The sequence below is a fragment of the Rhinolophus sinicus genome, linkage group LG04, assembly GCF_036562045.2.
Source record: "Rhinolophus sinicus isolate RSC01 linkage group LG04, ASM3656204v1, whole genome shotgun sequence".
NCBI lineage: Eukaryota > Metazoa > Chordata > Mammalia > Chiroptera > Rhinolophidae > Rhinolophus > Rhinolophus sinicus.
Window position 1 is genome coordinate 6,146,820 of NC_133754.1, and position 27,741 is coordinate 6,174,560.

General features: G+C 36.2%; 1 protein-coding gene across 2 annotated transcripts in view; it reads left to right on the forward strand.

The window, feature by feature from the left end:
- The window catches only part of TSC22D1 (TSC22 domain family member 1), a 124,429-nt gene that overhangs the window by 62,333 nt on the left and 34,355 nt on the right, over positions 1 to 27,741 (forward strand). Inside the window, exon 1 of one of the 2 annotated variants that reach the window (XM_074329313.1) lies at positions 23,010 to 23,089. The exons of the other annotated variant lie outside the window; for it this stretch is intronic. The gene's annotated coding sequence lies outside the window, so the exon portion shown is untranslated. Of the gene's footprint in view, positions 1 to 23,009; positions 23,090 to 27,741 lie in introns of those variants that run through there. 2 annotated transcript variants of the gene reach the window in all.

The following is a 27,741-nucleotide window of genomic DNA, read 5'->3' on the forward strand; positions in this document are numbered from 1 at the left end:
ATTTCTTTTTGTTTAGAAAGCTGTCATTTAGATGGGTAGGTGTTCTCAGATTGTCATATTAAGCAACTACTGTATCAACTAATTACGTGCTGGGTGTTAGAGATAAAGGACTAAGATGTAGCTCCTGGTCGTAGGGCACCGACAGCCAAATGGGGAAAATAAGACAGCTGGGTGGATGTTTTATGAAGTTCATAACTTCCTTTATTTGTCCTCCCAAACATGATTCAGAATTAATTTATTGCTAAATTGACTTTATTTCCTCCCACCCTCATCACTATTATGTGATATAAGCTCAATTGTAGAAAAGTAGAACAATTCGAGGCATAGATTTTTGCTTGTGTTGTTTGAAATTATACCTGGTATAGACAATTTTTTATGATTTTTTAAGTTAACATTTTCCCGTAATGTCACAAGTTCTTCAGAAACATTTTTATTTGCTGTATGCAAACATTATATGGGTGTACCAGAGTTTGTTCTTTTCTTGCCAGATACTCATTTCATTCTTTTCACTATTTCATTATAAATAGTGCTTTAATGAACATATTTGTGCATTAATCTTTTCATACATTTAGGATTGTTTCCTTAGGGCTAATTTACAGAAGTGAAATCACTGGGCAAAAGAGTACATATATTTTTAGACTCTCAGTATATACTGACAAATTTCTTTTGGAAAGGGTCTTGACTACACTGTCCCTAAAATGTATGAGAGTATTAATTTCCCTTGCCCAGATTATTTTACTTTTTTTTCCCCACTAATTTTATGGGCAAAAACAGTATCTTGTTTTAATGTGATTATTAATGAAGATAAACGTCAAAGTATCATTATATTTCTTTGTTCTTTTTCCCCTTTTAATTCTAGTAACTAGTGAGCAATTGCATGTTCTTACTGAATCTTTCATGATTTAATAGACTTAGATCATCTCCTTCTTAGCTTTTATGTTCTTCAGGACAAGGACGTACAGGTTTCTCAGTCTTAAAAGATGTATGGACTTGCCTACCTTTCGCCCTCCCCGCTAAATTGTGGTAAACGGCGCATAACCCAAAATTGACCGTGGTAACCATTTTTAAGTGTACAGTTCAGTGGTGTCAAGTGCATTCATGTTGTAAATCCCTGCCATCCTACCTTCTTGGTCATTTTGGTTATTCCTCCAGCATAATAACGTTGGCTTTAAAATTTGCCAGTGTGGCCTGTCGCATTCTTACTGTTGGTGAGCCATTCTTTCGATTACTATTTTTATAATCATTTTCTGGAGATTTGTTGGCTCGCCTAGGTGTGAAAGCGTACTGTCTGTGTTCAAAAGCTAAGATTTCCAGTTTATATTGGGTCTCGGGTGTTAATAATAATTTAGAGCCCCTTATGCAATGAGTTTAGCTTATGAGCATTAATTTCAGTTTTCATTAAACTTATTTTTTTCCGCCAAGACGGATGCTTGCCAGCTACTTCCTGCTTACTGCATGAGGCCTCATGAGATATTTATTTGTGTGGTTTGTTGTTGTTCTTTTTGACTAGACACTTTATTCCTCAGAAATTGTTACCCATGAGGAAGGGGCTGTGTGTCTGTCTCCACCTCTACCTACTGGTGGAGGGCACAGGAAGTACAAAGGCTCTGCTGGGCAAAGGAGCCGGACCTGCTCAAGGAACAGAAGGGAGGCCTGGGTGACGGGGATGGGGAGCCAGGAGGACGCGGGTGTGAGAAGTGGCAGAGGTAAGGAGGGTCCAGATGCTGGGGAGCCATAGGAGTTCGGGTCAGTGTGAGGTTCCCCCTCCGTCCCAGCTCCAGTTCAAATCCTTTCTGTCTGAAAGGATTTGAACTGGAGCTGGGACGGAGGGGCACCATCATCTAACGTTAGTTTTTTTTTTTCCTCAAAGGTCACACTGGCTGCTGGGTGGAGAAACGGATTATAGAGGAATAAGAGTGGAAGCAGGAGGTGTGTTGGGAGGCGAGTTCTGTTATCCAGGTGGCAGTGTCATACAGATTGACTCTCCGTGTCTCTAACTAAATCTATATTGGACCATCTGCAGCAGACCTGAAAATAACTGGCCAAGTTAGCTCCGTGGAAAGTGAAACAGGAAAACCTGTAAACGGGAACAAGGGGTTCGTTACTATTGTAACTAACCCCGGCTAAGTATAGTTTGCATGTGAATATCAAAAGTTCACTGTCAACTATCTTTGAACATCCCTGTGAGGTTAAACGAACTTTAAAGGATTTAGTGAATTCAGAAAGACATTGTATTCCTGTCTTACACATGAGGAGCGGGAAGTACTATCATTAAAAGTACTGAAATAAAAAGCAAAACGTTTGCCAGTTTCTCCGAACTGCAAGCATCATCCTGTGACCATCATGCTTTCAGTTTAATTTCCTCCAAATCTATTAATACTTCAGAGTGTGGATGCAATTTGAGAGTTTAATGCACATTTGGGGCATTTATTATTTTGTGTCCCAAGTTCAAGTTCGTGCAATTCCTCTGGAAAGCTGCTCCAGGTTTCCCAAGACTGGGAAAAGGCCCCTCTTACGTACCCTCATAGCACCTTATACCTGCGCCTGTGTGAAGCATTTATCGTGATGAATTATAAGGCTCATTGCAACCACATGTAATGATGGGGGAGGATGAAGGCAAAAACAGGGATTAGGAAAGCAAACGGGAAGGGACTTGAGGCACGTGTGAATTTCTGTGAAGTCTTGTGACTCTTATTTCACTCCACAATAAGCTTTGTTTTGATATGAAATAGTATTTTGAATCACCTCACATTGAGTAAAGTTGACGTTACCGGGACCCGCACAGGTTGTTTGCACTGTGGCTTCATCTGTTTTCAAAGTCCTATGAGCTCCTCCAGGGTGAGGAGTCAGTCAGTTTCCCTGTTGGCTTTAGGGGAACATCAATGCCTACATGACTCTACTTTGTAAGTTTAAAAACAATAAGGTAAACTTTGGACGAGAATGCAGATCTCCAGCTCTTCAGCATAGTATATTAATTACTCTCACTCCTGGTCTCCTTAGACCTCTCTCAGCTTGGTCTTTCATTCCTTTATGAGCCTTTCTAGTTTTTCCTTCTGCTATTTTTACCTCCTTTCTTGGCTACCTACCCTCCCTCCTGTGAGCTACTCACGGGTATGTGAAAGTTATCTTTGTTCTGTTCCTTTTGGTCAGCCCACTCCGGAAGCATCTGCCGAGGTTCTTAAACTCTCCACTCTGCGGGTGACTCCACAATCGGGCCTCTTTGGCCTGGCCGGGTTCTGCGAGCCCGCTAAGTGCCTCGTCTCTGCAAGTGCGTGTAGCTTCTCTTCACGATTGCCCGGAAGTGCCGGTCAGCTGGGCTCCAGGCATCAGTCACCTTCACCTCTGCCCTCTCATGCTTCCCTCGTGTTTGTTGGGTCCCCAGTGCCTGGGACACAGCACACACTGGGTCATGCAGTTCTGTAATCTCTGATTCTGTAGGATATTCTGCTTTTGTGTTCTTTTCCCTTCCATCTCCCTGTCACCACCCTCGTCCAGGCTATTACTACTTGGGACTATTTGTGGGACACACCTTACTGACTGACCAGCCAGCATCCAAGCCTACCCCCCCACACCCCAGTCATACGGTTAATCTTATTGAGACATTCCCCTCTCAATACCCACTTCAGAAATCTTGAGTGGTTTGCTATCGTTCTTTTCTAGCTGACTGCTTCCTTACTCTCAGTATATTACCTTAACATAACCCCTTGATTTTTCTCACGCATCCTCTTTACCTAGAATTTCCACTCCACTCCTCCCCTGAAACTTACCCATCCTGGGACCCCATTTCAAGTTCTACCTGATGGGATGTGATGCTTTAGAAACCCAATGCATATTTGTTTTTGTACTAAAAAACCCGCCCACTCACCCACACTCTACCACAATCATTTTATCGAGTCAGCAGGGCACAGAGGCTAAAAGAATGGACTCTGGGGCCGCATTGCCTGTATTCTCATCCCAGTTCCACCTCTTACTAGTTCTGCCCCTTGAGCTGATTGCTTAACCTCTCTGAGCCTCGTTTTTCTCATCTCTAATTGGGAGCAGTAACAGTACCTAACTCACAGGGCTATGGTGAGTAATAAGTGAGTTAATATGTGTTTGAAACACTGCCCGGTACTAACTAGATACTCTTGCTATTATTATTACATGTATTAAGTTGGTGCAAAAGTAATTGCAGTATTTGCAATTATTTTAACCTTTTAAACCGCAATTACTGTTGCACCAACCTAATAAAAAGGCAGTGATCATATTCCATAAACTCCTTAAGGGTAAGGAGTCTTATTCTTTTTTAGATTGCCCCACAGAATCTATCATGGTACCTTATACTTAGTAGGCATTCGATAATTATTTATTGGATGAAACTGAAATTTATTGAAAAACCCAGTTGTCCAATAAACAGCTACTTTTGGTGTTGAAATAAGGTTGTTCAAGCCTGTACGGAGTCGTTTTCAGCAGTCATGAAGTGAGGTCACAGTTTTTCCAGGATCATTTAATAGCAGGGTATACTGTTTCCTTGTTTAATTATATGGTTTGGAGAAAAAAAAAAAAACCAACCTAGTTTAAAAAATGTATTTTAAACAAAATCAGACGAAGATGATGAAATAGTGTACCTTTGAAAACTAAGGCACTTAACATAAATTTTGGTGTTTTAAATTTAAAAAGAATAAAAACAGCTAAGAATCATGTTGTGTACTAATTTGTATGCAATAGAGAGAAGCTTCTAAGTGAAAGCATTCCTCCGTAGAACTAGCTAGCTATATGTCATTTTCTTTCAAGAATATTAGTTTTCGGCTCCATTCTGGGAGTTTTAACTTTTGTATGTACTTGGCTTTTCTAACATATTTAATAGAGGTTTTGAGTAACTCTTAGAATTGCATAAGAGAGGTCCAGGACTACTATTTGCTATTGGCCTTGTGTTTTAAACTTTAATACATTGTGAATTGTGGTAATGACGTTTCAAGCTTTAATATTTGACATCATATCAAGTAGCAGTTTTATTTATGTGGCTTTAAAGAAATGGTGAACATTATCATTGTGTGGACATTTAATGACTTTTATCAGTCTGCTTGAGACTTTTAATAGAGACTTGAAATAGCTCTAAACCACAGGTGAAATTTAGAGTAACGTTTGGTTTCGATGGGAAAAAGGGAAGAAATATCATTAAATATTAGTTTAATTTTTGGCTCCAAGAGGAGAAACATTGAATTTTCGCCAGTAAATAGAAACCTGACTAAATGCCGTAAGAAAGTAAAATTTTTTTTCACTTTAATATTTTGTTCTATTTGGTGATATCAAGTAGTTTTTTTTCCTCTATAGGTTTTACAGGGATATTAAAGCATCAGACAAAGAACCATTTGCAATGCCAATTAACCCAGAAGCTCAAATTCCCATTAAATAATCATTATTTATAATGATTTATAAATATAAATAATTATTATTTATAATAAAGTCTAGGTAGATTATCTTGCATATTTAACAAAAAGTTAAAAATAACTAAATTTCTGTTTTTTATGTTAATTTGCTCTAAGATTTATATAATTAATGCCTCCTAATTTTGTCATGCATTTATTTAAAATATTTTTAATGTTAAAGTGTTCTAAGTATTTCTACTTGAACTAAAAGTAAAGATATATTCAAGAATGTATAAAGTTAGGTTTTGTAATGGATCAGTATTTAAATAAAAGGAGGAAAGGTATCAAGTAATTGTAATGAAATATTCATCAGTTGTACAATGACCTACTCATCCACTTGCCAAGTCTTACTTCTGTTTCTGTTTCATTTGTCTTTATACGCTTTGGGTTGAGACATTGAGAGTTTGTGCTGTAAATTTCTCTATTCTCTCTGCTTTAGAGTTGAAAATAATGAAAGATTCTTTTACTCTAGATTACACCTCCCCCTAAAACAAAAATTGAAAAAAATTATTGGGCAAATAGATGATTTGCAAACCTATTAGCAATGGAAATATAAAAATTCAAGGTTATTTATATATGGCATCCTGGAGTTTCAGTGGCGATCGTTTATTTTCCTTCTTCTGCCATGTAACTTTAGGCTAGATTTGTATATTCCAAAATAGATCCCCAACAGATTTCTAGAGACTGTCATCGTTAACTATATCACCTCTCTGCCCTCTGTTTTTTTCTGTATACTTTAGGGTATGTGCATGAGAATATTAGAAACTATCAGAAGGAACTGGGAAGTAAAATGGCCGAAATAGCAGCCTTCATGTTAGTAATTATATGATAACTGGAAAATTATTGGTTGTAGATATGTTTGTATTAATGTGAATCTTGTCCCTGTTTTTATCTTCAAATTTCATTTGGTTTAATATGCACATATTTATGTGTCTCTGATGACTGATGCAGTTTGACTCAAGTGAGCCTCATGTCAAGGACGCTAGTCTCACCGATTTGAATGAACTCGTGTTTCTTGATTGCTTATGGTTGTTATGAGTTGCAATGATCAGTTAAATGGTCTGAATACCTTTTTGGGACTTAGTGCTGTGGGACTACAAGGGAAGTTTGTTGTGGTTCTTATTTTAAGAACCACAAAGCTTGCAGTTTTGTTGTGAAAAATGTGTGCATATGAAATAATTATAAAAATAACCAGTCATTAAGGATTAGGTCATGTGGTTCAGCCTACACATGGAGGAAGAGCTGGGTGGATTCAGAGCCACAGCGCTGGCCGAACTGAAGGAGTAAGGACTCTGGAGCTAGACTGCCTGGATTTGAATCCTGGTTCTACCACTTCCTAGCTAGGTGAGTTTGGCCAAGTAACAACTTCTGCCTCAGTTTCCTCATCTGTCAAATGGGGATGGTAATATAACTTATAGGATTGTTGACTTGTGTCCTTCCTTAACTGGGGTTTCTTGAGAAAATTAAGCCCTAATGACCTAAGACATCTATTGTATGTAATGACGACTTCTCTACTAGGCATCTGGAGTGACACTAGTTGTGAACCATCCTAGGGAGATTTGAGAAAACAGCCACTCAGATATTCTTCTGTGTGCAGCGGTTCCAGTGAGGCACCCTAGTTGAGAATCAAATGAGTTAACATATAATGAATCATGTGGAACAGGGTTTGAAAGTGTTAGTTGTTATTGTTGGACTCTGTAAAAGGAAGAGGATTTAATTAATCAGAGGTAAAGAGCTTTTCAGGCTGACTGAAGTTAAACGTTATCTGAAAGTGTTTTCCATCTCAAACAAGTATCCAGTTACTTTGTGTCTCTGGGAGCAAGACGGGACTTGGAAAATCAACAACTTAGTCATCAATCAAACAAGCGTGGAACATTTGAAAGGAGGATTACACATAGAAAAAAAAATGTTTCTTAATAAGCATGTTACCTGTATCAAAATCATACAAGTGTACAGTTATCATATTGAAACTGAGAGAACGATAAACATTTTTAGTGAGCAGGAGGTGGCAAATGGAAATTAAACATATATCAAAAAGGTAAATTGACACACCTTTTTTTTTTGTAGTTATTTTTTTTTTTCCATAAAAGGGAAGTTGGAGAGAGAGATTTATCTAATTTGATCTATAGTGCCATGTGGGCCCAATTTTAGGTTGGTTAAGTGCTACCCTGTTTCCCCGAAAATAAGACCTGGCCAGACCATCAGCTCTAATGCGTCGTTTGGAGCGAAAATTAATATAAGACCTGGTATTGTATTATATATTATAGTATAGTATAGTATAGTATAGTATAGTATAGTATAGCATAGTATTATATTATGTAAGACCTGGTCTTATATAATAATATTAATTTTTGCTCCAAAAGACGCATTAGAGCTGATAGTCCGGATAGGTCTTATTTTCGGGGAAACATGACAATAAGAACACAGGTGGAAGCCTTTTGTTTCTTTTGGCTGAGATTATAATTTACAAATTATAAGATGGAATGTGGAGAGGAGAGTGAGGGAACTTAACTGATGGGCTCTATTGTCTCTAATATTTAGGTAGAGATATTACCTGTTGATAGTGAGATAAATTACAATGGCTCCAAGAGAATGAAAAAGAAAATATGTAATGGATCATATGGGGAGTAGACATATAGCCAACCGAGAATGAATACAAGGATTGTTGAACAGCCGTGGAATAAGTCTGATTATGGTTCCTGTAACACTTGGGAGCCCAGAAACAGACTGGCTAATAATTAGTCAAGTGTGTTTAAAGTTTTTCTAGGATTATATTCCAGGATTAAGGGCAGCTTACAAAAATATATCCATGATGACAAAATAATATTAAGTATATATTGTGGCAAAGGAGAAAAAGAGGTTAAAAAGAATAAGATGGAACTCAGAATGAGAATAATATTCTGACAACATATTGGAAGTCTACGCCTGGGCCATCAGTTACTAGCTGAGAGGTTTCTAGCAGCTCTAGCAAATGTGTTAATTAGGCAAAGCACAAGAATTGTTGGCATTGAGAAAATAATGGCTCGAGGTCTTTCTGGAAATTTATACTGTAATGAAAATGGGAACATGCTTTGGGGCAGCAGAAATAGGCCACGGAAAATCAGTCTTGACTCTAAGAAAGTAAGTTAATAGTGATGCTTCATTCTTTCATTTGTTGAAAATCTATACATGTTGTTTAGTGGGCAGATTGTATTAGACCAATTAGTGTAAAACTAACCCCATTAACAATGAAAACACATAATAACTATAGTTTGTCATTCAAGTACTGCTCTATAGGAGGTATTTATAAATATTAGATATTTCAAAATAGTGCATCCCTAGTCGTCAAGGTAGCCTGGAGCTATATTTCTGCCCATTTTGGGTTTCCCTGGGTACATTCAACTTCAGATTGTCAAAATATTCTCAGATATCAAGTGTTTTCATCAGAAACAATTACAAGGAAAGAGGAGAGAATACTTTCTTTGAAATATACTCTGAAAGAATCTAGTTTCTAGCATATTACCAAATACCACCCGAATGATGTGCTGAGCTGAAGAACACAGGGCAGAGCGACATGGTAGTACAGGGGAGCATAACCATGTGTCAGACTCTAAAGACCAAAATTGATCTGTGTTTCCAGTGAGAGAGATTTAGGTTTTTCATCTCAAAACTAATGAAGGGATTTTACCTTGACTGTGGCCTTATTTAATTAAAAAAATTTACGTTTTCTTAAATTGACTTCGAGCAATTTTTTAATAAGAAGGATTAGAAAATATTCTTTCATGTATTAAATGCATTAATCATATTAGAAGCTCTTGTCTTAATTAGCCTGAGAATGGATTGCTTAGCAGAAACATTGCATAAGCAAGTTGCTAAATATTCTCTCAGATATTGGCTGGCGATGGAGACCGTATGACCAAGTAGCAAAGGGTGAGCAGATCTGTGAATTATTTTATGTTTGACTGACGGAGTAAATGGCTCAGTGGATGAGCATTTGCTGAGCGAGGTACTTGAGATACAAATACGATGAAGTCGTGGCCCCTGCTCTCAGTCTACTGCAGGATTGTCTAATCTGTAGGAAAGTCAGCCAATTACACTATAGTATGAAAAGCTCTCTGATTAAATGCTAGGCAAGCTGTGAAAGAGTGAATTGGGAGCTGGAAAAAAACCTTTTCTAGAGGATGAGACATTTAGTAGAATTTTGAGGGAAGTGACTCACTTGGGAAAGGATGTCCCAGTTTGCGGAAGTACAGAGACCTAAAACAGCACAGATCTTTGCAGCAGGAAGGGTATATATACCCTGTGTGTAGTGGGGAAGGCAGGGGATGGCAGAAGTGTCCAGAGGTGGAGAAAGGGCTAGAATAAGGGAGGCCTTTTGTGATATGATAAGGAGCTTTGCTTTGTCTTAAAACCTATATGGAAGCCTAGAGGATTTTTCAGTAGAATTACATGACTAAATTTGCATTTTGGAACAATGGCTTCGGCAGTAATTCAGAGACGGGATTAGATGTGGGGAACCTACTGTTGCCCACCAGCTTCTCTGGGACACTTGTCATTAGTAGGTGTGAAGTGATGATAGTCTGGAATTATGGCAGAGACTGTGGGAGGATGAGGAAGAGGAGACAGCTGCATTCTGAAGTGCCGTAGAATCTGCTTTGATCAGTGCCAGACGGGCTGTGAGATGGTGGGGAAAGAGATTGAAGATATCTTGTGACCTGATTCAGGCCGCAGCCTTTGTTTTGTTTTTAATTAGAAGTAAAATTCAATTTACTGTAAACAAAATTAGCCATTTTAAAGTGCACAATTCAGGGGTACTTAGTACATTCACAGTGTTGTGTAACCTCCACCTTTATCAAGTTCCAAACATTTTCATCACCCTCAAAGGAAACTCAGTACCCCTAAGAAGCCATTCCCTGTTGGCTCCTGCCCCTAGCCACTGTTTCTATGGATTTACCTGTTCTGAGTATTTCGTGTGAATGGCATCATACAATCCGGGGCCTCTGTCGTCTGCTTTCTTACACTTAGCGTAGTGATCCTCATTACAGCATGAGTCAGTACTTCATTCCTTTTTATGGCTGAATAATGTTCCATGTGTGTATATACCACGATTTGTTTATTCATCTGTTAATGGACATTTGAGTTGTTTCCACCTTTGGGCTATTGTGACTAGTGTTGCTATGGACGCGTGTACGGTATTTGTTTGAGGACCTGTTTTCAGTTCTGTTGGAAATAAACAAGAGTAGAATTGCTGGGTCATATGATAATTCTGTGTTTAACTTTTTGAGAAACCACCAAACTGTTTTCCACAATGGCTGCACCATTTTACATTCCCACCAGCAATGTACAAAGGTTCTAATTTCTCCACATCCTTACCAATACTTATTTTCTGTATTTAATTATAGCCATCCTTGTGGGTGTACAATGGTATCTCTTTGTGGTTTCGATTTGCATTTCCCTAATGACTAATGACGTTGAGTAGCTTTCATGTGCTTGTTGGCCATTTGTATATCTTCTTAATTCCACTCCTACATATATATACCCCAAAGGTCTGTTCATTATATACTGAACCTTTATCAGAGATATGATTTGCAAATATTTTCTGCCATTCTGTAGGTTATCTTTTTCACCTTCTTGATAATGTCCTTTGATCCACAAAAGTTTTAATTTTGATGAAGTCCAATTGACCTATTTTTTCTTTTGTTGCATATGCTTTTGGTGTTATATCTTTGAATCCATTGCCAAATCCAAGGTCATGAAATTTTTCTCTATGCTTTGCTGTAAGAATTTTGTAGTTTTAGCTCTTATATTTTAATTGTTGATGTTTTTTGAGTTTGTGTATGGGAGAGTAGGAGCCCACCTTTGATCTTCTGCCTGTGGATATCCAGTTGTACTGTACCATTTGTTGAAGAGACTATTTGTTCCCTATAGAATGACCTTGGCACCCCCTTTCTAAAACTAGAATTCTATGGTTTTATTTCTGTATCTTTCTTGTGTGTGATCTTTAAAGTGTCTGATCCTTTTTAGCTGTGGTCAGCTAGTGTTTTGACAGAGATGGCCTTGAATACCTGGAGCTCCCGCCCCCGCCCCACATAAACCCAACTCTTGGAGTCTTTGCAGATTGGCTCTGTGTTGGGACACTTCTGGAGCGCTTAGCGAGGCTGTTTACAGTTCTCCCTTAGCCTTCACTTCTGCTTGCACTGAGCCTGGGATCTGCCAGGGGGAAAAGTGTAGGGTGTTCTCACTCACATCCCACCCTGGGCTCTCGGAATTCCCCAGTAGGCCTGGTCGCTTTTCCTTGTGCTAATTTTTCTAAGAATTGCTCTTGCTAGGCTTTCAGAGTATCTTTTGTGTATGTGAACTGCTATCTCTTGCCTCAGGCAACAGTGGGTTGTTCATTTATCTTTCAGTGTTTTCTAGGAATGCTCTGCTTAGACACCTTTCTGCCCTGAGACAGTCTGAGTTAGGTGAAGCAAAGGCCAGCTCCTCGTCAGTCCTTCAGGTTGTCCCCAGATAGGTCAAAACAGACAAACAGCCCTTTGAGAACGAAGTCTGCTCTGCTCCTTAGAGACCCCGGGGCCAGGGTCCCGCACTGGGAATGTGGGCCGCCATCACCAAGACTGCTTCTGAAAAAGGGTGGGGGGCAGGGCAAAGGCAACTAAAAAGGGTACAAAGTTTGCCTACTTACCATTTTCCTCTTTCTTGATTCAGTATTTTTCTTGGTTGCTGTAAACCTTTAACTATTTTCCAGAGTTCTGACAAAGTTGATTCTGATCGCTTTGCTTATTTTGGGGGTGTTTGTCTGGAGGGACGGGCCCTGGGGCTCCCTGCTCCACCCTTTTGCAGAGTCACTCCCACAGGTGGCTGTTTGAAGAATAAATTTGATGGGAGAGGTGAAGAGTGCTTCAGCTACAGAGAGGGATTTGAGAGTTATCAGATGCAGATAGCTAACCAAGGAGAGTATATTTCTGGAGCAGTTTTCACTGGAAATATTAGAATGTTTATATATTTTAAGAAGTTATTTTTGTCACTTGATATGAGATTCATATAAAAGAAACACAATACTTTTAAGTAAATTATAAAACAAAATCAATACCTGTGAATCAACTACCCAACTTAAGAAAACTAAAACATTATAGTATCTTTGAAACTGTTTTGTATTCCAGCCAGTCCCATCCTCCACCTTCTCCCATCTCCCCCCAAGGTAACTGCTATAGTGATTGGGGGTGGGGGTTGCTTCTAGCCCCCTGTTTTAAAACAAAACAGGCCCTAAGCAGCTTAATTAGATACGTGCATATCCCTGAACAGTGTGTTTAGTTTTGCTTGCTTATGAGCTTTATAAAAATGGAATCCTGTGCGCTTCGTATTTTTCTTTCACTATTGTTTTAAGAGCATCCATGTGTGTATAGCTGTACGCTGTTCATTTTAATGAGTGTAAAACTTAGTTGTGTGAATGTCCTACAATTTATCCATACTCCCCTCGACAGGCACTTAGGGTTGTTTTCAGTTTTTGCTACTATTTACTGTTTTGCCAGCATGAATATGAATGGTGCTATGGACATTTGTATACATAAATATAAGATGCAGGTCGTGTTTCCACAGGAGTGCGATGGTTGAGTCGCGCGAGATACACGCGTTCAACTTTACGAGATGTCACATAGCTTCCACAAGGATTGTTCCAGTCTGCCTCCCCACAGCAACACATACAACACTTGTACTGACTGATATCTTGCCAGCATTTGGTATTGACAGACTGAGTCTCTGTTGCTGATACAGTACATGTCAGTGGTAGTTCATTGAGGCTTTCATTTGAGGATGAGCAGTTTTTATATGCTTATTAACCATTTGTGTTACCTCTTCTGTAAAATTCCTCTTTTCACTTGTCTGTTGGATTGTGTGAATTGTATTTATTTGTGGAAGCTCTGGATTGTATTCTGGGTACTAATCTTTTGTTGGCTATGTATGTTGTCAGTGTTGTCACCTCGTTTGTGGTATATACCTTGTCACGTGATGAAGTCCTTGGAATAGAAGTGCTTGATTTTAATGTATTCTAATTTGTGAATACGTTCTTTATGGTTAGTGATTTTGGGGCTTTAGAAATCTTTTATTACCTCAAGGTCATCAAGGAAATTTCCTATAATTTCTTCTTAAAATGTTAAAGTTTTGTCTTGCACATTTATATCTTTAACCTGAATTAATATTTTTAAATTGAAACATGTAGAGAGAAAGTGCACAAATTCTAATTATATTACTTGATGAATTATCACAAAATAGTGTATATGTAAAGACCATCCAGATTTTTAAAATAGAACATTTCTAACACACTAGAATCCCCTCTCAAACTACCTTCTAATTAATTACTACCCTCATTCTTCTCCCTAAAGATACCTATTGTACAGATTTCTAACAGTATCAGTTAATTTTGTCCATTTCAAACTATATAAATGAAATTATATACTATCTAATTTTTTATTTCTGGTTTTTCTTGCTCGGTACGATATTTGTGAGATATATCATTGTTGTTGAGTTTAATAGGAGTTTGTTGATTTTCATAGCTATATAATGTTTCATTGTATAAATATCCCACATTCTGTTTTTCTATTCTATTGACAGACATTTGGGTTGTTGACACGTAGAGACTTATGAATAATGCAGCTATGAATATTCTTGGATATGTCTTTTGGTGTTCATATGTTTGCAGTTCTGTCGGGTATATTCCCAGGAATCTGCTGGTTGGTTTCTGTATATTCATCTTCAGTTGACATTGCCAGGTTTCCAGGTGGCTGTAACTATTTTTACACCTACCAGCTGTGTATGACTGTTCCAGTTGTTCCACATTCCATCCATCACTTAGATTTAAACCCACTTGTCAGTCTTTCTAATTTTAGCCATCTTGGTGGGTGTGTCGTGTTACCTCGTGGTTTCAAATTGCATTTCCCTTATTACTAATGAGATTGAGCATAGATAGACAGACAGGCAGCTTGGATATATCATTTTATAAAATGCTTGTTCATGTTTCTTGCCCACTTTTCTACTGGGTTGTTCATCTTTTTCTTATTGATTTTATGAGTTCTTTAAATATTCCTGAAATGAGCTCTTTAATGTATTACAAGTATCTTATTCCACAGTGTGACTTATCTTTTCATTCTTTTATTGAAGTCTTTTAATGAGCTCAAATTCCCAATTTTGATGTCGTTTGATTTGTTCATCTTTGCCTTTACAAAAAGGTTACAGCTTTTGTGTCCTGTTTAAGAAATCTTTGCCTATTCCTAAGATATTCTCCTATGTTATTTTTTAGAAACCGTTTCACCTTTTATATTTAGAGCTGGAGTCCGTTTGATATGATTTTTTTCTTTGGTATGTGATAAGGTTCAAGAATAATTATTTTCCCCTATAGGGGCAGCTAATTGCCTCAGCATTAATATTTGAAAAGACCATTGTTTTCTTTTTGCAGTGCTTCCTTTGTCATAAATTCACATTTTATACACATACACACACACACACACACGCACACACACACTCAAACACACAGAGGGTGCCAAAAAAATCTTTCACATTGTAAGAAAGGAAAACTATTTAAATTCTAATACTCAATATATACTGATAACAAAAGATGAATACAAGTCACATTTGACTTCTGCAATGACAAGAAGTGCTCAAAATGGTTACCATCAGTGACTAGATACTTCTGATTATGGCGAATGTTGACCAAAGTGTCCACTTGTGTACATTTTTTGGCACTCCCATATGTATACAGTGTTTCCCCGAAAATAATACCTAACCAGAAAATAAGCCCTAGCATGGTTTTTCAGTATACTCATAATGTAAAATAAGCCCTACCGTATTTCCCCGAAAATAAGATCAAGTCTTATATTAATTTTTGCTCCAAAAGATGTATTAGGGCTTATTTTATATTACGAGCATCCTGAAAAATCATACTAGTGCTTATTTTCCGGTTAGGTCTTATTTTCGGGGAAACGTGATACGTATATGTGTTTATGTATATGTATATGGATGGTCCAGTTCTGCCTTCTATTACATTTTTTGTCATGATTTTTATTAAAAAACTTTTTTAAATTGGGATATAATTGACATATATTAGTTTCAGGTGTACAACATAATGATTGGCTATATGTATATATTGCAAAATGATCACCACAGTAAATCTAGTTGACATCCATCACCACACATAATTGCAAATTATTTTATCTCTTCTAATGAGAACTTTTAAGATTTATTTTCTCAGCAAGTTTCAAATATGTAATACAGTATTAGTAACTATAGTCACCATGATGTACATTGCCTCCCAGGACTTATTTTATAACTAAAAGTTTATACTTTTTGACCTCCTTTACCCATTCAGCATCATCCCCAACCTCCCCCCTATTTGCCTCTGGCAACTACCAACCTGTTCTCTGAATTTTTGTTTTGATTTTAGATTCCACATATGTGGTATTTGTCTTTCTCTGTCTGACTTATTTTACTTAGCATAATGCCCCCTCAGTCCATCCATGTTGTCGGCAATAGCAGAAGGTCCTTCATTTTTCATGGCTGTATAATATTCCTCTGTGTGTGTGTGTGTGTGTGTGTGTGTGTGTGTGTGTGTGTGTGTACACATACATACATACCAGCCATATTTTCTTTACTCATTCATCCATCAATGGACATATACTTTGCTTCCATGTCTTGGCTCTTATAAATAATGCTGCAATGAATATGGGGGTGCATATATCTTTTCAAGTTAGTGTTTTTGTTTCCTTCAGATAAATCCCCAGAAGTGGATTTGCTGGATCATATGGTAGTTCTGTTTTTAATTTATTGAGGATCTTCCATACTGTTCTCTATGGTGGCTGCACCAAATTTACATTCCCACCAACAGGGCACAAGGGTTCCCTTTTCTCCACATTCTCTCCAACACTTGACGTTGGTCCTCGCAATGATTTCTCTTTCTGAGAGTTCGTTATTAGTGTATAGAAATGCAACAGGGTTTTGTATAATGATTTTGTAGTCTCAGTCTTTACTGAATTTATTGATTAGTTCTAACAGTTTTTGGTGGGTTCTTTAGGGTTTTCTATATATAATATCATGTCAACTGTAAATAGTAACAGTTATTCGTTTCAAAGTTTTCTTTCCAGTTTGGATGCCTTTTTTGTTCTTGCCTAATAGCTCTGGTTAGGACTTGCAGTACCATGTTGAAAAAAATGGCGAGAGTAGGCATCCTTGTCTTGTTCCTGATCTTAGAGGAAAAGCTGTCAACTTTTCATTGCTTAGTCTGATGTTAGCTGTGGACTTGTCATAGATGGCCTTTATTGTGTTGAGTTATGTTCCCTCTACACCCACTTTGTTGAGAGTTTTTATTATAAATTAATGTTGAATTTTGTCAAATGGTTTTTCTGCATCTATTGAGATATCATTTGTTTTTCATCTTTTATTTTGTTAATGTGGTATTACCTAATTGATTGACTTGTGGATGTTGAGCTATTGTTGCATCCCTGAAATAAATCCTGTTTGATCATGGTGTATGGTCCATTTACTGTATTGCTGAATTCTTATTGCTAATATTTTGTAGAGTATTTTCACATCTGTGTTCATCAGGGATATTGGCCTGTAATTTTCTTGTCTTGTGGTGTCCTTGTCTGGTTTTGGTATCAAGGTAATGCTAGTCTCATAAAGTGAGTTTGGAAGTTTTTCCTCCTCTTCTACTTTTTGGAAGACGTTGAGAAAGATTTGTATTAATTTTTCTTTGAATGTTTGGTAGAATTCACCAGTGAAGCCATCTGGTCCTGGATTGATGTTTGTTGGGAGATTTTAAATTACCGATTCAATCTCCTTACTAGTAATTGGTCTGTTCAGATTTTCTGTTTTCTCCATGATTCAGTCTTATTAGGTTGTATGTTTCTAAGAATTTATCCTTTTCTTCTAGGTTGTCTAATTTGTTGGCATATAATTGTACATGGTAGTCTTTTATGATCCTTTGTATTTCTGTGTTATCAATTGTAATGTCTTCCTCTTTCATTTCTGATTTTATTTGAGTCCTCTCTTCCCTTTTTTCTTTTTTTTGGTGAATCTAGTTTGTTTTATTTTTTCCAAAAACCAGCTCTTTAATATCTAATTTTGTCTGCTTGACCTAACTAACAATAAGAAAAAGGTGATTTGACACTTCGTCCCTTACAATTCTATCAAAATTTGCTTTATATATTTATATGTATTCAGTGCATACAAGTTTAGAATTCTTATATAATCCCGGTGCATTGGAGCTGTTATGTCATGCCTCTCTTTAGTGCTAATAATGACGTTTGCCTCGCTCTATTTTGTCTAATGTTGGCAAGGTTATTCTACCTTTCTTCAGTTGGTATTGCCAATGATATATTTTTTTCATTTTCTGTTTTTTAGCATATCCATGTCTTTATATTTTAGTGTGTTTTTTGTAAATACGATATAGCAAGATTTTGTTGAGGGGAGGGACATTTCTATGTTTTTTCCCTTTTCTAGGGCCTACACATCTTACTTATGTTCTTTTAGTTTTTACCTTTTCTATAATCAAGCTAATAAAATCTAAGGTTAATTAGTATCTTGAAACACACACCTTCTACAAAAAAATACAAAAGAACCTTACCACATGTTAACACCTATTACCACCTTCCTGTTCCTCACAATTTACAGGATACTGTTGTCCATAATTTTAACAGTTCCACAAATTTGACATTGTTTTCTACAGACAATGTTTGTTTAATTACATGTTTACTAGCTTCTTTGCTTACTATTCCTCTTACTTACTATAACTCAGACCTTGTTAACGGAGCCTTCTAAAGAATTTTTTTTTTTGGAAATTCCTTTAGTGAATGTTAAATAGTGGTAAACTTTTATCTGAAAATGTCTTTATTTTACTCCAGTTCTTAAAAGGTCTGGGTACCAAATTCTAGGTTGAATGTTATCCTAGTCATCTGTTCTTTCTGCAATAGCAGAACATTTTTGAAATATCTCTCTAATGAAAAATGTAATCAGAAGTCTAATATTTATTATGTGTGGGCTTAATCAAAATAATCTTACTAAGAAGCCTCTTAATAACCTTGTACAAAGTTTTTATTAGGTTACTGGCAGAATTGCTACACATTTGAAAATTGAAATATGACAAAGAACTTTCCATAACACTTATGTGTGGTGACTGCCTTAGGTTTGTGGCTGGACTCACTATTTATAGTGCTTGTTATTATTTATGGCCTCGAGTTTTTGTTTGCTTACACTAAGGACCCCGTTTTTAGAAACTCATACTTTGTTAGCTGGTGATAGGAGGGCAGACTGTCTGCAGTTCAGTCTTTTAAAATCTCTTTTTGTGACTGTTGCCTTGATTTAAGTCAGCTTAAATAGATTTATTATTGCTACCTGCTTTTTACTACTTCTATAATAATTATAATAAATTACTACTTCTATAATAAATTATTACTTCTATAATAATTATAATAAAGGGAGGGGATAGAGTCCACTATTCATTGAATGTTTATGTATCATTCGTGCTATATACTCTATGTATCTTCTTTATCGGTATAATCTCACCTCACTTCCATTTTGCAAATGGAGTTTGAAAGTTAAGTGACTTCCCAAAGTATCATAGTATTTATATACTGTGTTGGGATAGGAGTCAGAACACAAATGGTCATGTATTTTCTGCAGTTTCAGTGTCATTTAATTTAAAATATCCTACGGTAATCCTCTTTATGCAGTTCAGCAAACAGATTTGGACGACTGCTGTTAGACGTGCAAAAGAGCCCCCCCCAGCTAATAATATTGCTGTAGTATTATCCTGTGTTGCTCCGGAGTCCTACAATTAGATTTACTTCTAGGATTGGAGATGACTTTCTTAGGCCACAAATCATTAAACATATTTATCATGAGTATCACTTGTACTTTTAACAATTTCTGTCACTCCCTGCCTTCCCCTCTCCAAACTCCCATCGTGGACTAACAAGACATGTAGTAATAAATAACTGCATTTTCCCTCTTCCAGACTAACTGAAATAACTTACCACATACTTACAAGCCTAACATTCAGAGACATTATTTACCTCTGGGTTGGGAAGCATTATTTATAGTGCATAGAAGATGGACTAGTTTGGGAATTGGGGAAGGACTGTATTCCATGGCTTGTCAATAGGAAATTACTCTGGGGACTCCCAAAGGATTTTGTAGAAAGAAATGGAAATCCCATTATTGTAGATAGTAGAGGCAGAGAGGGATGTTTGAACATTCCCATAGTTGGCTGTAGAAATAATTTCAAACTCTCAGGCTACTCAAATCTCAAAATGTTCAGATATTATTTGTTTTGAGTTTCTTTTACTGCTTGTATTCTTTTTCAATTTCTCACACTTGGTGATAGTAAGTCAGTTGTCAAATTTTGTAACTTTTTGTTCTGTATTCAAGTAATAATATATTTTTAAATGGCCCAGATTTGTATATAAGATGCCTATATGTTCAGATTTTTAAAGTTAGGTTAGAAATTAAATTATATAGACTATAATATAAATGAAAATTTCCTTAAGTTAAGATAGCCTAGGTTGCATATGTAAAAGTATTCTAGAATGGTATGGGCAGCTATTTTTTTAATAGGCTATGATGTGTTAGTGCCATCTAGTGTTGAGTAAGGATAATCACTTCTTGGTGTATGGATTTTTCCCGGTGCCATTCATTCATAGTCTCAGTCCTGCATATTACTGTGGGTATTCTCACTTAGTTGACCACTGTGTAGAATCTGGATGTTTTGGGATATTCAAATGATATTCTATATGTGCTCATGGTTGACCAGTTTTTGGAGATATCGCTTCATAATTCTTGTCAAAGTAACAGTGGGACATTTCCTGTAATCTTGACTGTTTCAGATTTTATACCAGCTTTCCATATAGCATCCGTGTCTTAAAATTTTCTAATTGATTTACCATTGTTATAAAATTGGTAGATTAAAATTGGGACTTAAATTGAATGTCCAATTTGTAGTTGAAAGACTATCCATGAAAAATTGAACTAATTAAATATGTTACTTATCATTTGATTAATGGAATGTCCAGATCTGCATAGCACAGTATTGAGTGCTTTGATAATTTAGAGGAAAACCCATGTCTAAATAATATAGTCATTTTCTTGGAGTTTAATTTGTTAATGGAAAGGACGTTGCACAAATAGGTTCATTCATCTGGTGTAGAGATTAGGAACATGGGCTTCAAAGTTACGCTCCCTGAGTCTTAGCATCAGCTATACCGTGTGTTCCACTTGTGATCTTGACCTCTCTGAGGCTCCGGTTTCTCATCTATAAATGAGAATAGTAATAATAGTACCGACCTCTTGGGATTATTGTGAAGCACAAATAATAAAATACTCCTTCTAAAGCACTTACCAGGCTCGGGCACGTGGTAAACACTCAACAAATGTTAGTCGCTATCATTGTTATCATTATTAATATTTTATCACTATACGTTCAAAGTGGATATAATGTTTCAATAAAATATTTTTATCTTAGTAACTAAACCTTTTTTTTAAACCTATCACATTTGAATAAAATATGTACCTTCAGAATATAAATGTTCAAAATATTTGCTGTCTGTTTTTGCCCGTCATTTAGAGTAGAGGATAGTATGGCAAAGTTGAAAGAACAGGCCTTTTGAGTCTTCAGTCTAGTCTGTCAGTTACCAGCAACGTAACTTGCAGCAAATCATTTACCCTCTCTAAGGCTCAGTTTCTTCATCTGAAAAATGGGTTGTTTTAAGGATTCAGTGATATAATGTGTGTATAAAGCCATCATTCTTGGGACTTGGTAGACTAACAGAACATAAATGTTAATTCTCGCTTTCAGTTACAACATACTAATATGTACATAGGTCTATAACTTTGCTTTATGTTGCTCATGCTATAGAATAAAAAGATACTAAGCATCCTTTATATCTTTTGGCATTTGAGAAGGATATGAAGAAATTGTGACATCCTCAAGGAGTATAATTGAGGAGATGGGCCATAAAAATGTGAAGGTTTTTACTGTAATTTGAATAATACAATATTTGTATGTCCCAAGAGACCTCCCGGAACTTCCTGCACTTGTGTCCAAGATACTCCACGCCAGTCCTATAAATATATCATTTTGCTGCAGCAGAGGTAGGGACGGGGTGGGAAATGAAGAGAAACACATACTTCTTCATGTGTTTTTCCCCTAAACCATCTGCATGCTACTCCCGGAGGTAGAAAACGACTGATAAAATCAAAGCAAAGTGAACCGCGACATCATAGCCGTACAGATGAAGGGAGAGTGTTAAATAAATTATACAGAAAATAGGCGTTCAAAGGAGGAATGCTTTTTACACTGGACCTAACTTACCAGTCCCCCACTAACTTATTATTGTTATTATTTTGGTGCTGGCATCTTGGGCATCGTAGGAGGACTGAAAGAAGATGACATCCACTCATGGATTATTATTAAGTATTTATTGATTGCATGTTGTCTGTCAGCATCGTGGACCAAGGCTGTGGCTGTGTCTACTCTTTAAGGTGGGGGTGGGGGTTTGAGTGGTGGTAAAATGGTCAACTGAGTGTTGTTCTTGAGCGTGGGAGATGCTCGTAAATACATGAATGAATGAATGAATGCTTCTGCATCACAGTTCTCATGCTAGCTGAAGCTAGTGTTCTTATTACAAACTAATTTAAATTTCTGTGTCTAATTATAAATAGCTTATTCCCTCCTGTGTCCCCTGGGACTTGGCTTCAGGATATGTCATCCCTTCTCATCTTTAATCTTTTCCTCTTTATTTGGGTGCTCAGCAAGCCCCCAACCCGGCTCTAGCCGTCTGCCTTCCTCACTCTCCCTTCATCTGTACGGCTATGATGTCGCGGTTCACTTTCCTTTGATTTTATCAGTCTTTTCTACCTCTGGGAGTAGCACGCAGATGGTTTAGGAGAAAAACACATGAAGAAGTATGTGTTTCTCTTCATTTCCCACCGCATCCCCACCTCTGCTGCAGCAAAATGATGTATTTATGGGACTGGCATGGAGTATCTTGGACACAAGTGCAGGAAGTTCCGGGAGTTCTCTTGGGACAGGAAAAGCTGTCCAGCAGCTAGTTTCTCCATTTCTCTCTCAAACCTTGATTATCCGCTCGCTTCACTTTGCTTTTCTCCTCTGCTTGATTTTTTCCTCCCTCCCTCGCCTTCCTTCCCTCATTCACCTCTTATCTTCCTGTCTCCCTACTTTCCTGAATCCATCCCTTCCTTTATCCTTTCCCTTCCTCAACTCTTCTCTGCATTCTTGAATCTTCATTGTTCCCCCGCCCCCGATACAAATATGTTTCAAACGTTGAAAAACCCCCACTTTGGTACTCTTGATTTTTGGATCAAGGAGAAATGATCAACAGAGGCCATTGTTATGGACTTGTGATGCTCTAAGAAAACTTAAAGAAAGTCTCCCGTGCCCTTTTAAATCCTGGAAACACAGCAAATCACTAGATTCAACATAGTTTTGTTCTCCCCAAAGGGGTGAGTCATCAGAAAGAAAGTGGGTCACTGCCCCTTTAAATAGAAACTGCCCTGAGGGACTGATGGAACTCGGGGACTTCTTCCTGAAGCACTGGGTCCACCAGCAATGTCCGTTGGGCTTGGGTGGGAAGACAGGCCGCAGGGAGGCCACTGTGTGTGGCACGAAGCTTGTCATGCCTTCTAGGGACAGTCCTGTTGTGAGTACTTCACTGTAATTCAGATACTTGTCCCTTGGGTGCCCTAAACTTTATTTATTATCTTGAGAGGCAGTTGGCTTCTAAATACCATCTTGGAGGATGAAATTTGGTTCAGTTCAGCCATTTTGGGTTTTTGTTCTGTTTTTTTTCTTTTTTTTTTTCTTCTGGTTGGAACATTATTAAAAGCTATTTTTAAAACCACTTGAAGGATTATTGGGAGATTATGAAGGGAGGGATTTTTTTCCTTCAATTGTTAACTGAGGTGAATTGTATAAAGGCCTTTTTTAGTTTAAGAGCGTTAAAAATGTAGCTGCATGAAAGCTTTTTAATTTGTTTGATTCCCCAGTTGAATCCCTTATGAATCGGTTTGAAATTGTAAGTGATGTAGAATTTTACATTGAGCTTTTCTCTCAGAAAATATTGTCTCCATTTATTTATGCTTGAAAATGACGTTACCTGTACTTCAGTATGTTTTCAACACAGAGGTCTTTAAATTTATATGTAAAGTAACAGTTGCGTGGTCCTTTTGAAATAATCAAAATCATTGTGAATGCGCTTAGAGCCGGTGAATTCTAGCTTAATGTTTAAAATATATGTGCTTTTTCTATCTACTGTCTCTATAACTTAAACCGATTTGAATGCTGGCAATTATATAGTTCTACAGAAATTTAAAATACTTCAGAGTAATGGGTGATAATTCTTCATATTAAGAATTAATTTAGAATTATAATTTTAAAACTTAAGTTTCAAACGAGCTGTTAATTGGCTTACAATTAGAGAAAATAATTCTAGGAATTTTGCAGTTAGCTTACTATTAAAAGAAAGTTTATAGTTAGTTTTATGTTAAGGGAGGTGAATTAAAAGGGTAATGGACAAATAAACTTTTAAGTCTTCTATAATTAAATAAGTAGATTCATGAAATATTAACAGTTTGAATAAAAGACATATCACACATTAGAGCTGAATTGCAAATAGGAAATTTTCTGCTTGGCATAAATGAAAATTCTTAAGCTTTATGCCTAAATTCCTCATATTGGTGCATATGGTGGCAAAATTTTCTAATTATTTTCAGTGAAAAATTATTTTTTAAAAATTTCTAATTTGTTTTTGATTTATAGGTCCCTGAAATGTTTGTAAGCTTTCTGATAAATAGTCACATAATTTTGGAGCACAAGGGAATTAAGATATCATTGAGTATCTGATTACTAATGGTCAAATAATGTTTGTTTTTATAATAGTATAGTTGCAGATAGAAAGGTTGTTTTATAAAAGATCATTGAAATAACAGATTTTAGTTTCTGGCAACCAGGGGTGGTTTTTTAAGATGTCATTTTATTAGGACTAGTTGGTGATGATTTTTAAAAAGACAAACTTTTGTTAAACTAAATAGAACTCATGATTCACTCATTCATTCAATAAATGTCTCGCTGAAATTAATAGTTAATTAAAAATATTTTGGATATATAGGTACATTCCATTTCAATTGTAGCATTAAATAATGTTATTTGCCCATCTGTTTTATAATGTGACTTACCTCTCTGATTATTGGCTTTAGAAGTAACTTAATACTTTATAAGTGGTTTTACATGTATTGTCTGATTTGGGTCCTTGGAATAACCTGTGAGGGAGGTAAGGCAAATATTTCTATCCTTATTTTACAAGTGGAGAAATTGAAGTCTAGCTGTTACTACTTATGGAAGCATAGCTAGTCAGTCAGACTAGGTCCCACTCTTAGCTCCGGGTTTTGTTCTTTTTATATGTATGTAGTACATATAAAGTATACTCAAGAAGTATTTGTTGAATGAATTAACATAAATAATTTATCATCATAAAAACAATATATACTCATTAAAGATTTAGTTAAAAATTTCTTTAATAACAAATGTGGGAGATAAGAGAAATTAGAAGAGAAAAATCCTTCGAATCAGTCTACATTGCATTGGATGAAGGATAAAAAAATCATATCATATATATGTGATTGTAGTATATAAAAATGTAATTATATATCTGTTTGTACATATAAAATATCTGATTTTAGTGTATATGTGTGTACATATATGTGTGTATATACACACACGTGTATATATACACACGTATGTACACACACATACGTGTGTGTGTGTGTATTTATCTGATATCATCTTTTACTGGCAATTTAAAATCTGATATTAGACTCGGTCTGAGTGAAGAAGCTTTTCTAGAGGACTTTATGTCTACTTGTAGGGATTTAAGGAGAAACCTAAGAAACGCTGTTTATTTTATTAAATTGCCAACAGAGGAAATGGAGTAAAGAAAGGGCTGTGATAAAGCTTTAAAAGGTGGTGCTTTATCACGTCTCAGCCTTTTTGCTAAGATCAAGTGTGAAAGTGGTGCTTTCTGAAAACAATGGAATTTAACCCAATAATTTGCAAATTTTTACATCTTGGTTTTCTTTACTCTTCTATTTTTCTGAGTTTACTTTGGAATTTATATATAATCCTGATATCCTTGTTTCTCCTGTAGCCATTACTTGGACATTCTAACTTTTAGACAGAAAAAATAAGAGATTGTGAAAATATTTATTTACATAATCATCCCTGATAAAACCTTTTGTTCTGTACTTTTTTCTATTAATGCCGATCTCGACTCTTTTTAGTACATTTTATACTATAAAAATAAACACTCAGAAAGCTACACAATTAAATGTGGAGGTTATCTAGAAAATGGAAGGAATGGCCAAAAATAGATACCTCAAAACAAAATTAGCTGCCTTTCTTCCAAAATTCCATAAACAGATATTCTATTATACTCTCTGCATACTGCTTGAAATACTTATTGTATCGCCCCTTTTTGTCTCTTCTACTAAAGTATAAATTTTTGAGCGTAGGGGCTATTCCTTTTCATGTTTCTGTCATCAGCACCTAGTACACATAGCAGGTTGTCAAATGTTTTGAAAGAACGAATGTGTGAGAGGGAAGAGAGAAATCAGATATGCGAACGGTTATGGGTATCTGAGGGATTGATAGCAGCATACAAGGTAAAAAATGCTGGCTCGTGTAAAAAGACCAGGGACATTTCTGGGGTTGTGAGATAAAAGAGATGACCAGTATTCGTTAAATCAAAGAAATAAATTCAAATGATGCCTTAGAACAAAAAAGTACAACAGTCTATCTGTCCTCTCTCCTAAATATTTTTGTAGTATAGAAGGAAACTTAAATGTTGTTGAAAAGCATCATTAATTGGAAGACAAAAATATTTAGCCAAAACATTGAATTAATTGTCTTTTCAGACACATTTTAAACAGATATTCTATTTTAATCTATGTAGATATCCATCCTGTTGGATATGGTGGTTAAGACCGTGGAAACTGGAAGTAGACAGTCTCAGTCACTTAGGGCAGTTATTTGACCTTTAAGCCTCAGTGACCTTGGCGGTAAGATGGGGATAGTAATGGTATCTCCTTCACAAGGTTAACACGAGGATTATTAATTGAGACAGATTAGGTAAAGTATGTAGACTTATAAGAAAGCTCTCGATAAATGTTAGTTACATTGAACAATATTTAGCCATTTTTGACTTACATATATGGAAGTTTCATGTGGTTCAACCATATTACCATCATATTTTTCTGTAATTGGTGTTCATATTTTCACAAAATAAACTTCCAATCCTTTATATATCTAAGGAGACTTAGTTACCATTTAATAATTTTCTAAAAGGAATTGTTGCAGATGGTGCTCTGAAAATGTTTGTGTCCTGTATTTTTATCCATTTTAGACCTAACCTTTTTTTATGTCAACATGTTAAGAAATTTTATTAGTTTCATTGAAGAGTCTGAGCACTCTGAGAATTATAAAATACATTCAGTAAAGTTCCTATAGAAGTTTATCACACTTCATTTATTCCTACTTCATAGTTTAAAATTGATCACAAGCAATGCTATCTAGTGGGCAATAAACATTTTACCGTTAGCTTTATTTAACATAGTTACTTAACTGCCAGAAAGGAAGGTGTGATCCATAATTGAAGCTAAGGATTTAATGAGAGTTCCAAGTGCCCACAACTGCATTTCTACGTCTTACATTTGAAGAGAGAATTTTGTTTGGACCTTAGAAACAATTTCATTAAGCCAAACATTGACAATGTAATAATAAATGTCTATAAATTTTAGTGAACAATAGCATCAATATTTAAGATTTTTAAAATAATCGTTATATTATCTTGTTTAATATTTTTCTAAATAGCACTTTTTAAAAAAACAATTTGTTTTAAAGTATGAAGTGGTGACGTACTTTTAAATAGGTACCACAAGGTGGCAGGATTGCATTTTGTACATTATTTGTGCTGTCATGGACAGCAAACCTCGTTATCTAAAATCGAAGTTTTCCATGCGATTAACTGTTAAGCATTTGATATATACCAGAGCTTTTAAATTTTAACTTTTCTGATGGGAAACTTTCTAAACTACATTCCACGCTTTCCTGACTTCTTAGAAGATCGTAACTTAATTTTTATCGATGAGCCATTTGAATACCAGTTATTGGATTGCGATTAAGATTAAGCGATAGATAGAGGTGGTGGGGAGGGAATGAGGCTGCATATGGGTCCCAGCAGAGACTCTGTCATTTGTGCTCTTAAAGGCTGTGCCTGACGTCTGCGTGTTTTTTGCTCAT